Consider the following 14,796-nt stretch of genomic DNA (forward strand, 5'->3'; position numbering starts at 1 on the left):
ATTTTTTTTTAATTTTTTTAAAAATCTTTTTAATTTATTTTCGAAAATTCTTCCCCTCTTTTCACACTCTTCTATTTAAGGACTAACACCCCTCCTCAATGAGCAATTCAAATTCTATCTCCCTTGATAAGTTCGAATTCTCTCTTCTCTACCTCCTCCTTCTATTTTTCGTTTCCTCTGACACCTCAAGGAATCTCTATACTGTGACATAGAGGATTCCATATTTTCTTTTTCTCTCTTTTTATATGAGCAGGAGCAAGGACAAAGGCATTCTTGTTGAAGCTTATCCTGAACCTGAAAGGACCTTGAAGAGAAAGCTAAGAGAAGCTAAAGTACAACTCTCTATAGAGGGCCTAACAGAGCTTTTCAAACAAGAAGAAGACATGGCAGCCGAAAACAACAACAATGCCAACAATGCAAAGAAGGTGCTTGGTGACTTTACTGCACCTACTCCTGACTTCTATGGGAGAAGAATCTCAATCCCTACCATTGGAGCAAACAACTTTAAGCTTAAGCCTCAATTAGTTTCTCTGATGCAACAGAATTGCAAGTTTCATGGACTTCCATTAGAAGATCCTCATCAGTTCTTAGCTAAATTCTTGCAAATTTGTGACACTGTCAAGACCAATGGGGTTGATCCTGAGGTCTACAGACTTATGCTTTTTCCTTTTGCTGTAAGAGACAGAGCTAGAACATAGTTGGATTCACAAGCTAAGGAAAGCCTGAACTCTTGGGAAAAGCTAGTCAATGCCTTCTTAGCAAAGTTCTTTTCACCTCAAAAATTGAGTAAGCTTAGAGTGGAAGTCCAAACCTTCAAACAGAAGGAAGGTGAATCCCTCTATGAAGCTTGGGAAAGATACAAGCAATTGATCAGAAGGTGCCCTTCTGAGATGCTTTCAAAATGGAGCATCATAGGTATATTCTATGATGGTCTGTCTGAACTATCCAAGATGTCATTGGATAGCTCTGCTGGAGGATCTCTTCATCTGAAGAAGACGCCTGCAGAAGCTCAGAAACTCATTAAAATGGTTGCAAATAACCAATTCATGTACACTTCTGAAAGGAATCCTGTGAATAATGGGACAAATCAGAAGAAAGGAGTTCTTAAGATTGATGCTCTGAATGCCATATTAGCTCAGAATAAAATATTGACCCAACAAGTTAATATGATTTCTCAGAGTCTGTTTGGAATGCAAGCTGCATTAGTCAGTACTAAGGAAGCTTCCTCTGAAGAAGAAGCTTATGACCCTGAGAACCCTGCAATGGAAGAGGTGAATTACATGGGAGAACCCTATGGAAACACCTATAACCCTTCATGAAAAAATCATCCAAATCTCTCATGAAAGGATCAACAGAGACCTCAACAAGGTTTCAACAACAATAATGGTGGAAGAAACAGGTTTAGGAATAGCAAGCCTTTTCCATCATCTTCTCAGCAACAGACAGAGAATTCTAAGCAGAGCCACTCTGACTTAGCAACCATTGTCTCTGATCTAGTCAAAACCACTCAAAGTTTCATGACTCAAACAAGGTCCTTCATTAGAAATTTGGAGGCACAAGTGGGTCAGCTAAGTAAGAAAATTACTGAACTCCCTCCTAGTACTCTCCCAAGCAATATAGAAGAGAATTCAAAAAGAGAGTGCAAGGCCGTAAACACGTCTCACATGGCCGAACCTGGAGAGGAGGAAGAGGCAGTGATCTCCACTGAGGAAGACCTCAATAGACGTCCACTGGCCTCCAAGGAGTTCCCTAATGAGGAACCATGGGAATCTGAGGCTCACACTGAGACCATGGAGATTCCATTGAATTTACTTCTACCATTCATGAGCTTTGATGAGTATTCTTCCTCTGAAGAGGATGAAGATGTTACTGAAGAGCAAGTTGCTAAGTATCTTGGAGCAATCATGAAGCTAAATGCCAAGTTATTTAGTAATGAGACTTGGGAGGATGAACCTCTATTGCTCATCAAAGAACTGGATGACTTGACTAGGCAGAAATTACCTCTGAAGAGACAAGATTCTGGAAAGTTCTCAATACCTTGTACCATAGGCACCATGACCTTTGAGAAGGCTCTGTGTGACCTAGGGTCAAGTATAAACCTCATGTCTCTCTCTATAATGGAGAAGCTAGGGATCATAGAGGTACAAGCTGCAAGAATCTCACTGGAGATGGCAGACAATTCAAAGAAATAGGCTTTTGGACTTGTAGAGGATGTCTTGGTAAAGGTTGAAGGCCACTACATCCCTGCTGATTTTATAATCCTAGAGACTGGGAAGTGTATGGATGAATCCATCATCCTTGGCAGATCCTTCTTAGCCACAGCAAAAGCTGTAATTGATGTTGACAGAGGAGAATTGATCATTCAAGTGAATGAAGACTCCCTTGTGTTTAAAGCTCAAGGATACCCCTCTGTAACCATGGAGAGGAAGCATGAAGAGCTTCTCTCAATACCGAGTCAAACAGAGTCCCCACAGTCAAACTCTAAGTTTGGTGTTGGGAGGCCACAACCAAACTTTAAGTTTGGTGTTGAACCCCCACATTCAAACTCTAAGTTTGGTGTTGGAAGGTTCCAACATTGCTCTGAACATCTGTGAGGCTCCATGAGAGCCCACTGTCAAGCTACTGACATTAAAGAAGCGCTTGTTAGGAGGCAACCCAATTCTATTTAATCATATCTATTTATTTTCTATTGTTATTTTATGTTTTCTGTAGGTTGATGATCATGTAAAGTCACAAAAACAACTGAAAAAGCAAAAAAAAAAAAAACAGAATGAAAAACAGTATAAAAAAACAGAACACCCTAGAGGAGAAGCTTACTGGCGTTTAAACGCCAGTAAGGGTAGCAGAATGGGCGCTAAACGCCCAGTCTGGCACCATTCTGGGCGTTTAATGCCAGAAATGGGCACCAGACTGGCGTTTAACGCCAGAAATGGGCAAGAAGCTGGCGTTAAATGCCAGAAATGGGCAGCAACCTGGCGTTTAACGCCAGGATTGGCAGAAAGGGGGGTGTTTTGCATGCCACTTGGTGCAGGAATGAGATATCCTTGACACCTCAGGATCTGTGGACCCCACAGGATCCCCACCTACCCCACCTCTCTCTCTCTTCTTCACCCATTCACCAATCACCTCAATACCTCTTCCCCAAAACCCCTCACCTATCAAATCCCACCATTCTCTTCACCAATCACATCCATCCTTCATAAAATCCCACCTACCTCACCATTCAAATTCAAACCACTTTCCCTCCCAAACCCACCCATAATGGCCGAACCATACCCCCCCTCTCCACTCCTATATAAACCCATCTTCACTCCTTCATTTTCACACAACCTAAACACTACTTCTCCCCCTTGGCCGAAACACAAAGCCCCTTCCATCTCCTCTATTTCTTCTCCTTCTACTCTCTTCTTTCTTCTTTTGCTCGAGGACGAGCAAACCTTCTAAGTTTGGTGTGGTAAAAGCATTGCTTTTTGTTTTTCCATAACCATTAATGGCACCAAAGGCCGGAGAAACCTCTAGAAAGAGGAAAGGGAAGGCGATTGCTTCCACCTCCGAGTCATGGAAGATGGAGAGATTCATCTCAAAAGTGCATCAAGACCACTTCTATGAAGTTGTGGCCAAGAAGAAGGTGATCTCCGAGGTCCCTTTTAAGCTCAAAAAGGGCGAATATCTGGAGATCCGACATGAGATCCGAAGAAGAGGTTGGGAAATTCTCACCAACCCCATTCAACAAGTCGGAATCTTAATGGTTCAAGAGTTCTATGCCAATGCATGGATCACCAAGAACTATGATCAAAGTGTGAACCCGGACCCTAAGAATTGGCTTACAATGGTCCGAGGGAAATACTTAGATTTTAGTCCGGAAAATGTAAGGTTGGCATTCAACTTGCCTATGATGCAAGGAGATGCACACCCATACACTAGAAGGGTCAATTTTGATCAAAGGTTGGACCAAGTCCTCATGGACATCTGTGAAGAGGGCGCCCAATGGAAGAGAGATGCAAGAGGGAAGCCGGTTCAACTAAGAAGGCATGACCTCAAGCCCGTGGCTAGGGGATGGTTGGAGTTCATCCAACGCTCAATCATTCCCACTAGCAACCGGTCTGAAGTTACTATAGACCGGGCTATCATGATTTATAGCATCATGATTAGAGAGGAAGTAGAAGTTCATGAGGTTATATCCCAAGAACTCTAGAAGGTGGCGGACAAGTCCTCTACTTTGGCAAGGTTAGCCTTCCCTCATCTCATTTGTCACCTTTGCAATTCGGTAGGAATTGACATAGAGGGAGACATTCTCATTGATAAAGACAAGCCCATCACTAAGAAAAGCATGGAGCAAATAAGATAACCTCACCAAGAGCATGAGGAAATTCCTCATCATGAAATCCTTGAGATGCCTCAAGGGATGTATTTTCCTCCACAAAATTATTGGGAGCAAATCAATACCTCCCTAGGAGAATTAAGTTCCAACATGGGACAACTAAGGGTGGAACACCAAGAGAATTCCATCCTCCTCCATGAAATTAGAGAAGACCAAACAACCATGAGAGAGGAGCAACAAAGGCAAGGAAGAGACATTGAGGAGCTCAAGCACTCCATAAGATCTTCAAGAGGAAGAACAAGCCGCCATCACTAAGGTGGACCCGTTCTTTAATTTCCTTGTTCTTTATTTTCTATTTTTCAAATTTTATGCTTTATGTTTATCTATGTTTGTGTCTTATTACATGATCATTAGTGTCTTAGTGTCTATGCCTTAAAGTTATGAATGTCCTATAAATCCATCACCTTTCTTAAATAAAGAATGTTTTTAATTGAAAAAGAAAAAGAAGTACTTGAATTTCAAATTTTAAAACAGTTTAATTATTTTGATGTAATGGCAATACTTCTTTGTTTTCTGAATGAATGCTTGAACAGTGCATATTTTTAAATTTGTTTTTTATGAATGTTAAAATTGTTGGCTCTTGAAAGAATGATGAAAAAGGAGAAATTATATTTGATAATTTGAAAAATCATAAAATTGATTCTTGAAGCAAGAAAAAGCAGTGAAAAGCTTGCAAAAAAAAAGAGAAAAAAAATGGCGAAAAAAAAAAGCAAGCAGAAAAAGCCAATAGCCCTTAAAACCAAAAGGCAAGGGTAAAATAAAAAGAGAATCCAAGGCTTTGAGCATCAGTGGATAGGAGGGCTCACAGGAATAAAATCTTGGCCTAAGCGGCTAAACCAAGCTGTCCCTAACCATGTGCTTGTGGCGTGAAGGTGTCAAGTGAAAACTTGAGACTGAGCGGTTAAAGTCGTGGTCCAAAGCAAAAAGAGTGTGCTTAAGAGCTCTTGACACCTCTAATTGGGGACTCTTGCAAAGCTGAGTCACAATCTGAAAAGGTTCACCCAGTTATGTGTCTGTGGCATTTATGTATCCGGTGGTAATACTGAAAAATAAAATGTTTAGGGTCACGGCCAAGACTCATAAAGTAGCTGTGTTCAAGAATCAACATACTTAAATAGGAGAATCAATAACACTATCTGGATTCTGAGTTCCTATAGAAGCCAATCATTATGAACTTCAAAGGATAAAGTGAGATGCCAAAACTGTTCAGAAGCAAAAAGCTAAAAGCCCCGCTCATCTAATTAATACTGATCTTCATAGATGTTTTTGGGATTCATTGTATATTCTCTTCTTTTTATCCTATTTGATTTTTAGTTTCTTGGGGACAAGCAACAATTTAAGTTTGGTGTTGTGATGAGCGGATAATTTATACGCTTTTTGGCATTATTTTTAGTATGTTTTTAGTATATTTTAGTTAGTTTTTATTATATTTTTATTAGTTTTTATTTAAAAATCACTTTTCTGGACTTTACTATGAGTTTGTGTGTTTTTCTGTGATTTCAGGTATTTTCTGGCTGAAATTGAAGGACCTGAGCAAAAATTTGATTCAGAGGCTGAAAAAGGACTGCAGATGCTGTTGGATTCTGACCTCCCTGCACTCGAAGTGGATTTTCTGGAAGAAGGCAATAGGAAAGCAGAGGTTCAAGAGGAACAAAGCATCTTCATACGCTTATCTGAAATTCCTACCAATGAATTACATAAGTATCTCTATCTTTACTTTATGTTTTATTTATCTTTTAATTATCAATTCTCTATCACCATCTGAATCCGCCTGACTGAGATTTACAAGGTGACCATAGCTTGCTTCAAGCCGACAATCTCCGTGGGATCGACCCTTACTCGCGTAAGGTATTACTTGGATGACCAAGTGCACTTGCTGGTTAGTTGTGCGGAATTGTGACAAAGTGTGATTCACGTTTGAGAGCTCCAAGTCTTTGGCGCCATTGTTGATGATCACAATTTCGTGCACCAGCGTGACATAGAGGAGATCAGGCACTCCATTGGATCCTCCAGAAGGAGTAATAGCCGCCATCACTGAGGTGAATTCGTTCCCTTTATTCTCCTATTGCCTATTATTTTTCTGTTTTTCATGTACTTTGTTCTATTGTCTGTTTCTAGTGCATGATCATCTGTCTTTATGTCTTAAAGTTATGAAATATTCCATGCATCTCTCACCTTGCTTAAAAGAAAAATTATTTTCTTTGAAAAAAGAGAAGAAAGATGCATGAGTTTCAAGTTTTATATTAGGAATAGTTCAATTATGTGATGTGGTGGCATTGCTTTTCTTTTTTGAATCCATGAATAAACAGTGCATATTTGATGTTGGAGTTTAAGAATATTGGCTCTTGAAAGATTGATGATAAAAGTGAAATATTATTGGTGATCTGAAAAATAAAAAAAAATTGATTCTTGAAGCAAGAAAAAGCAGCAAAAAACAATAAAAGAAAAAAAAAGTGTATGCGAAAAAAAAAGCAAGCAGAAAAAAAAATAAAAAGCAAAAAAAGCCAATAGCTCTTAAAACCAAAAGGCAAGAGCAAAAATCTAATAACCCTTTAAACCAAAAGGCAAGGGCAAAAGGATCCAAGGCTTTGAGTATCAATGGTTAGGAGGGCCTAAAAGAGAAATCTTAGCCTAGGCAGTTCAATTCAGCTGCTTCCCTAACTATATGCTTGTGGTGTGGAGGTGTCAACTGAAAAACTTGAGACTGAGCAGTTAAAGTCGTGGTCCAAAGTAAAGAGTGTGCTTAAGAACCCTGGACACCACTGACTGGGGACTCTAGCAAAGCTGAGTCACAATCCTAAAGGGTTCACCCGGTTAAGTGTATGTGGCATTTATGTATCTGGTGGTAATACTGGAAAACAAAGTGCTTAAGGTCACGGCCAAGACTCTAAAGAAGTTGTGTTCAAGAATAAAAAAGAACTTAACTAGGAGAATCAATAATATCATCTGGATTCTAAGTTCCTAGAGATGCTAACTATTCTGAGCTTCAATTGAAAGTGAGATGCCAAAACTATTCAGAAGCAAAAAGCTTCTAGTCCCGCTCATCTATTTGAAACTGAGCTTCATTGAGAACTCTGAAATTTATTGCATCCCTATATTTTTTTCATCCTACTTTATTTTTGGTTGCTTGGGGACAAGCAACAGTTTAAGTTTGGTGTTCTGATGAGCGGATATTTTATACGCTTTTTGGCATTATTTTCATATAGTTTTCATTATGTTTTGTATAAGTTTTATTAAGGTTTTATAGTTTTAGTGAAAAATTCAAATTTTTGGATTCTACTTTGAGTTTGTGTGTTTTATGGTGATTTCAGGTATTTTCTGGCTGAAATTGAGGAGCTTGAGGAGAAGTCTGATTTAGAAGAGAGAAAGGACTGCATATGCTGTCAGGATCTGACCTCCGTGCACTCGAAGGAGCTTTTCTGGAGCTACAGAGGTCCAATTGGCGCGCTCTCAATGATTATCGAAAGATAACATTCAGGGCTTTCTAGAAATATATAATAATATATACTTTGTTTCGGAAATGAAGACCCAAAACTGGCATTCAATGCCAGCCAACCGCCCCAATCCTAGCGTCTAGCACCCACAAGGGAGCAACTGGAGTTCAACGTCCAAAAGGGGGTCCCTAGCCAGCATTCAACGCCCCTAAGGAACATTAGCACGTGGAAGACACTCAAGCTCAGCCCAAACACTCACCAAGTGGACCCTAGAAGTGGAATTTCGCACTGTCAACTTAGTTTATCTTATTTCTGTAATCCTTAGTCTTTAGATTAGTATATATAGACAAGAGTTCACCCTTGTTAAGGAATCTTGCCCACTTTCATGTTTACCATTGTATTTTCCTATCAGCATGAGTCACTAAACCTCCTAGGTTAAGGTTAGGAGTTCTGCTGATTTTCATGGATTAATAAAAGTACTACTGTTCTATTCAATTCATATGTGACTCTATTCTAAGATGTATCTTCGTTCTTCAACCTTATGAATGGGATGATCCGTGACACTCATCCTTATTCTACATGGGTTTAGTGTGAGTTTGTAACAGGAGATCATTGAACCACCAGCTTGATTATACATCTTTTAGACGGCTAATCCACGACTTCATTGGGGACTTCTCAAGACAGCAGTTCAGCCGAGGTATCGAGAGATTAGGGTCTTTGTGGTAGAGGCTAGAACCAAAGGTGCAGCATTCTCTGATCTGGAAGATTCGACTTTGTCTGTGGCATTTTGAGTAGGATCATCAAGGGGATGAACTGCAGGAGCTTCACCCTCATTTAGGTTGGTGCACACTAAACCTGGCATTTGGCCTGAGGGAGGAAGATTGGCAGCCATTAAACCGGCGTTGATCACTTACAGCCTGCCATGGAAATAATCACTCACAGTTGAAGAAGGACAGTAGAAAAGGTTGATCCAGAAGAATGAAGCATCTCCGAAGCTTCAACTATTCTCTTATCATTGTTTTCACTCAAATTAAGTAATTTCATCCCTATTCATGTTTTATGCATTTATCTCAAAAAACTATCTTTTCTAATCACTTGACTAAGATCTACAAGGTGTCCATAGCTTGATTCAAAACAACAATCTTCATGGGATCAACCCTGACTCACCTCAGGTATTACTTGGACAACCCAATGCACTTGCTGGTTCAGTTGTGCGGAGTTAATTTCCGTGCACCAAGGAACATTTTATAGCTAATTGGAAAATAAAAACTTAAATACTAATAATTCTTATGCAATTCTGAAATTAAAAGGCAAAAACTTAAATAGAAACTTAAATACTACTAGTGATCATGTAAATCTAAATATAAGAAATAGGAATTAGAATAGCCACAGAGATGGGGAGGTGGAACTCAACCACCTTAATCATGGGAGGTGTTAGGTTCTTCAGGGGATAATTTCTGACGCTTCAGTTCTTCTAGCTCACGCCCCTACTTCTCTTGTTCCTTGACCAGTTGGCAAAGTATGCTAGTCTGGTCTTTTTGCTCCTCTCTTAATTGATCCAAGGTAGTTTGCAATTGTGCAACCGATGCCTCCAGCTGGGTCCAATATTCAATTGGAGGGATCTCTTGTGCTTGCTCAGGCGCCTTCCTTTTGGGTTGGTCAGCTGGTACTTGGGCGCTTTCCATCACCTGCTTGGTGATTGGGCTTTCTACTGGGATAAATGAGTCTTTGTTAATCATGACTGCAGCCTCTTTACACAAGCAAAAGATAAGGTTTGGATAGGCCAATCTGGCTTGAGTTGACATCCTGTTTGCAACCTTGTACAGCTCAAAGGGAATTAGTTGGTGGACTTCCACCTCATTCCCCATCATAATGTAGTGGATCATCATAATCCTTCTGATGGTAACTTCAGAACGGTTGCTAGTAGGGAGTATGGAATGCCCAATAAAATCCAACTAACCCCTAGCAACTGGTTTGAGATCTACTCTTCTCAGTTGGTTTGGATTACCTTTTGTGTTGTTGATCCACTAAGTTCCAGGTAGACATATGTCTTTCAGAATCTGATCCAACTTTGGATCAGCCACCACCCTCCTATTAAAGGATTCTGGATCATCCCTTTGTGGAGGTAACTTGAAGATCTCTCTTACCTTGTCAATATGAAAATAGAGAGTCTTCCCTCGCACCATGGTGCAAAAAGTATGGAATCCTTGTCCATCTTTGTTTTGTTTATTTGTCATCCACAGATTTACATAGAATTCATGGATAATTGTTATTCCAACATTGATCTCAGGATCAGCCAGGATCTCCCAGCCTCTCTTTCGAATTTGCTCTTGGATCTCCGGGTACTCATCTTCTTTTAATTCGAATTTAGCCTCCGGAAATAGATAACTCTGAAGCCTTAACTGCCTCTCCATATTTTATTCCCAACTTATTTACATGCCTGTCTTTTAATTTCTGAATTATTGTTTAATTCTTTTGAATACCACAACACTCTTTTCTGTTTTCCTAACTAAGTAAATCACTCAATCATTGTTGCTTAGTCCATCAATCCTCGTGGGATCGACCCTCACTCACCTGAGGTATTACTTGGGATGATCCAGTGCACTTGCCGGTTAGTTTGTGGTTATAAATTCTGCACCATACACCAATTGATATGGTGATGTTCCTATAGAGGTCTTGAAAGTTGTTCTGTATGCCCAAAGGGCATCATCAAGCTTTCTTGCCTAATCCTTTCTAGAGGTATTTACCATTCTTTCCAGGATTCTCTTTAGTTCTCTATTTGAGACTTCAGCTTACCCATTTGTCTGTGGATGATATGGGGTAGCCACTTTATGGCGGACTCCATAACGGCTCAGAACAGAGTTAAGCTATTTATTGCAAAAATGAGTTCCTCCATCACTGATCAGTGTCTGAGGGACACCAAACCTGCTGAAGATGTTATTCTGAAGGAATTTCATTACTACTCTAGTGTCATTTATGGGTGATACAACTGCCGCAACCCATTTAGACACATAATCTACTGCCACAAGAACGTAAGTGTTTGAGTATGAAGGTGGGAAAGGACCTATGAAGTCTATACCCCATACATCAAATAGCTCAATCTCTAGGATTCCTTGCTGAGGCATGTCATGACCATGAGGGAGATTGCCAGCCCTTTGGCAACTGTCACAGCGACGGACAAACTCTTGGGAATCCTTGAAGAGTGTGGGCCAGTAGAAACCACTTTGGAGGACCTTAGTGGCTGTTTGCTCTCCTCCAAAGTGTCCTCCATAATCGGAGCCATGGCAATGCCATAGGATTTTTTGTGTCTCTTCTTCAGACACACAGCAGTGGATTATCCCATCCGAGCATCTCTCAAAGAGATATGGTTCATCCCACAAGTAGTATCTAGGATCATGAATGAGCTTTTGGGCTTGCTGCCTACTGTATTCCTTGGGGATGAATCTTATAGCCTTGTAATTTACAATATCTGCAAACCAAGGTGTCGTCCGGATAGCAAAGAGTTGCTCATCCGAAAAGGTTTCAAACACCTCAGTAGAGGGAGGAGATGTCCCTTCTACTGGTTCAATCCGAGACAAGTGGTCAGCCACTTAATTTTTGGACCCTTTTCTGTCTCTGATTTCTATATCAAACTCTTGCAGGAGTAATACCCATCTTATCAACCTGGGTTTAGAATCCTACTTAGTGAGTAGATATTTAATAGCAGCATGATCTTTGTAAATAACGACCTTAGATCCTATGAGATAGGATCTGAACTTGTCAATGGCATAAATCACTGCAAGTAATTCCTTCTCTGTGGTAGTGTAGTTCTTCTGCACGTCATTTAGAACACGACTGGCATAATAAATGACATGTAGAAGCTTGTCATGTCTCTGCCCCAGAACTGCGCCAATGGCATGGTCACTGGTGTCACACATCAGTTTGAATGGTAAGTCCCAGTTGGGAGCAGAGATGACAAACGCAGTGATAAGCTTAGCTTTCAGAGTCTCAAAGGCCTGCTGACACTCCTGGTCAAAGACAAATGGAGTGTCGGTAGCTAGTAAGTTGCACAGAGATTTTGCGATTTTGGAAAAATCTTTTATGAACCTCCTGTAGAATCCTACATGTCCCAGGAAACTTCTGATTCCCTTAACATTAGTGGGTGGTAGTAATCGCTCAATTACCTCTACCTTAGCTTGATCCACTTCTATTCCTTTGTTATGCCCAAGAACAATCCCTTCAGTCACCATAAAGTGACATTTTTCTCAGTGTAAAACCAGGTTTTTCTCTTGGCATCATTTGAGAACTAGGGCCAAATGGTCAAGGCAGGAGTCAAATGAGTCTCCAAAGACGGAGAGGTCATCCATGAACACTTTAAAAAACTTCTCCACCATATCAGAGAAGATAAAAAGCATACACCTCTAAAAGGTGACAGGTGCATTGCACAGGCCAAATGGCATTTGCCTATAAGCAAACACGCCATATGGGCATGTAAATGCTGTCTTTTCTTGGTCCTGAGGATCTACTAAAATTTGGTTATAGCTTGAATAGTCATTCAAAAAGCAGTAGAATGCATGACCTGCTAGTCTCTCCAGCATTTGGTCTATAAATGGTAAAGAAAAATGATCCTTTCTGGTGGCATTATTGAGACTCCTGTAGTCAATGCACATACGCCACCTTGTAACTATCCTTGTAGAAATCAGATCTTCTTTTCATTATGAACCACTGTTATGCCTCCCTTCTTGGGAACAACTTGGATAGGGCTCACCCAGGGGCTATAAGAGATGGGATAAATAATCTCAGCCTCCCATAATTTTGTGACTTCCTTTTGCACCACTTCCTTCATGGCTGGATTCAATCACCTTTGTGGTTGTACCACTGGTTTTGCGTCATCTTCCAGCAGGAGCTTGTGCATGCATCGGGTTGGGCTAATGCCCTTAAGGTCACTTATTGTCCACCCAAGAGCTGTCTTGTGTGTCTTTAGCACTTGGATTAGTGCTTTTCCTTCCTGTGGTTCTAAGGCAGAGCTTATGATCACAGGATAAGTATCTCCATCTCCAAGAAATGCATATTTCAAGGAGGATGGTAATGGCTTGAGCTCGAGTTTAGGAGGTTTGTCCTCTTCCTTAGGGGTTTTCAGAGGCTCCTTTATTTCCTCTGGCTCCTCTAATTCAAGCTGAGCATCATAAAAGATGTTGTTTAGCCCTTCCTCAAGTCTCTCAGCCATATTCACTTCTTCCACCAGAGAATCAATGATATCAATACTCATGCATTTCTCTGGAGTGTCTGGATACTGCATGACTTTGACAGCATTTAGTACGAACTCATCCTCATTGACTTTCAGGGTTACTTCCCCTTTCTAAACGTCAATGAGGGTCCATCCTGTAGCTAGGAAGGGTCTTCCTAGAATGAGGGTTGCACTCTTGTGCTCGTCTATCTCCATTACCACAAAGTCTGTGGGGAAAGCAAAGGGTCCGACCTTAACAATCATGTCCTCAATCACGCCTGATGGAAGCTTAATAGAGCCATCAGCAAGTTTAAGACATATGCGGGTTGGTTTAACTTCGTAATTTAAACAGAGTCTCTTTATTAATGATGTAGGTATTAAGTTAATACTTGCTCTGAGATCACATAGGGCTATCTTTGTACAGGTATCCCCTAGAGTGTAGGGTGATGCGCATAAACTTGTTATGCTACGATTTAGGAAATTGCACGATCGGCAAAATTCCTTCCGGCAAGTGCACCAGTTATCGTCAAGTAAAAACTCACAATAGAGTGAGGTCGAATCCCACAAGGATTGGTTGAGTGAGCAATTCGGATTAGAAGTATGTTCTAGTTGAGCGGAATCAAAATTTAGATGAGAATTGCGGAATGTAAAATTGCATGAATTAAAGAGCGAGAAGCTAAATTGCTGAAATTAAAAGGGATGGGGTGATTGCATGAATTTAATTGCAGAATGTAAAGAGAAAGTGGTAGATCAGAAATGGGGAATTCATTGGGTGTTAGGAGATATTGAGATCTCCGAATCAAAACATTTTTATTCCTTCCTCAACCAATGCATTCATTGAATTTTGCTTGGCAATCTTATATGATTGGATCCCAATCCCTTGGCTCACCAATTCTCTCTAAAAACGAACAAATTCCCAATCCCTTGGTTTAAATGTTCATAAGAAGAGATGATGCTCGATCACTGATTATACCACACAGTTTCATGAACCACAATTTGGTAGGATTACATGTCACAATATCCATCCAAACCCCAATCCAATTCACTGTGAGAAAGCTTCTCTAGCATGAATCCTCCATTCCTTTCCCAAGGTTCCGAAGGATTCCAATTATGGGTAGTTTCTTTCCCAAGACAACTACCCAATGGAATTAGATCGAGAAGCTTTCTAACAAAATTCAAGAGAAAAGATTGAAGAAGAAGATAAAACTATTATTGATTCATTGAATTACAATAGAGCTCCCTAACCCAATGAAAGGGGTTTAGTGAGTCATAGCTCTGAATTCAATTACAAAACTAAAAGAAAATGATTTCCAGTTCTCTCCCCCTCAGGGGCTGGATTCCCCTTCAATCCCCCCCTTTTTCAAATGCAGAAACTAAGGCCTTTAAATAGGCTCCCTAAATTACAAAATGAAAATGAAATTCAAAGCAAATTTCAATCAAATGAAAATAAACTATTCTAGATGATTCTTGTGGCCTTGATTTGGTGTTGTTGATGGGCCTTGCTTGCTTGAAGGGTAGAGTGACATAATTGATCCAAAAAGGATAATGATCCATTAAACTACACTCAAACGTTGCACCCCCCTTTCTTGAGTCGTCACTTTGTTCTCTTGTCAACCTTGCCAATTTGATGCCAAATATAGACTATTATACCTCGTTGGAAAGCTATGGATGTCAGCTTTCTAACGCAACTAGAAGCACCTCAATTGGATCTCTATAGCTCAAGTTATACTCCATGGAAGGTGAAAAGGTCAGCTGGCCTGATTGCATGTTGGTAC

General features: G+C 40.3%; 1 non-coding gene across 1 annotated transcript; it reads right to left on the reverse strand.

Annotated features, from left to right (window-relative positions):
• Positions 1-788: 788 nt before the first annotated feature.
• Positions 789-896, reverse strand: LOC112788186 (small nucleolar RNA R71). Its single transcript, XR_003195562.1, has one exon. It is a non-coding gene; the product is annotated as a small nucleolar RNA R71 (small nucleolar RNA).
• Positions 897-14,796: the final 13,900 nt, after the last annotated feature.

The sequence above is a fragment of the Arachis hypogaea genome, chromosome 20, assembly GCF_003086295.3.
Source record: "Arachis hypogaea cultivar Tifrunner chromosome 20, arahy.Tifrunner.gnm2.J5K5, whole genome shotgun sequence".
In the NCBI taxonomy this organism is placed as follows: Eukaryota; Viridiplantae; Streptophyta; class Magnoliopsida; order Fabales; family Fabaceae; genus Arachis; species Arachis hypogaea.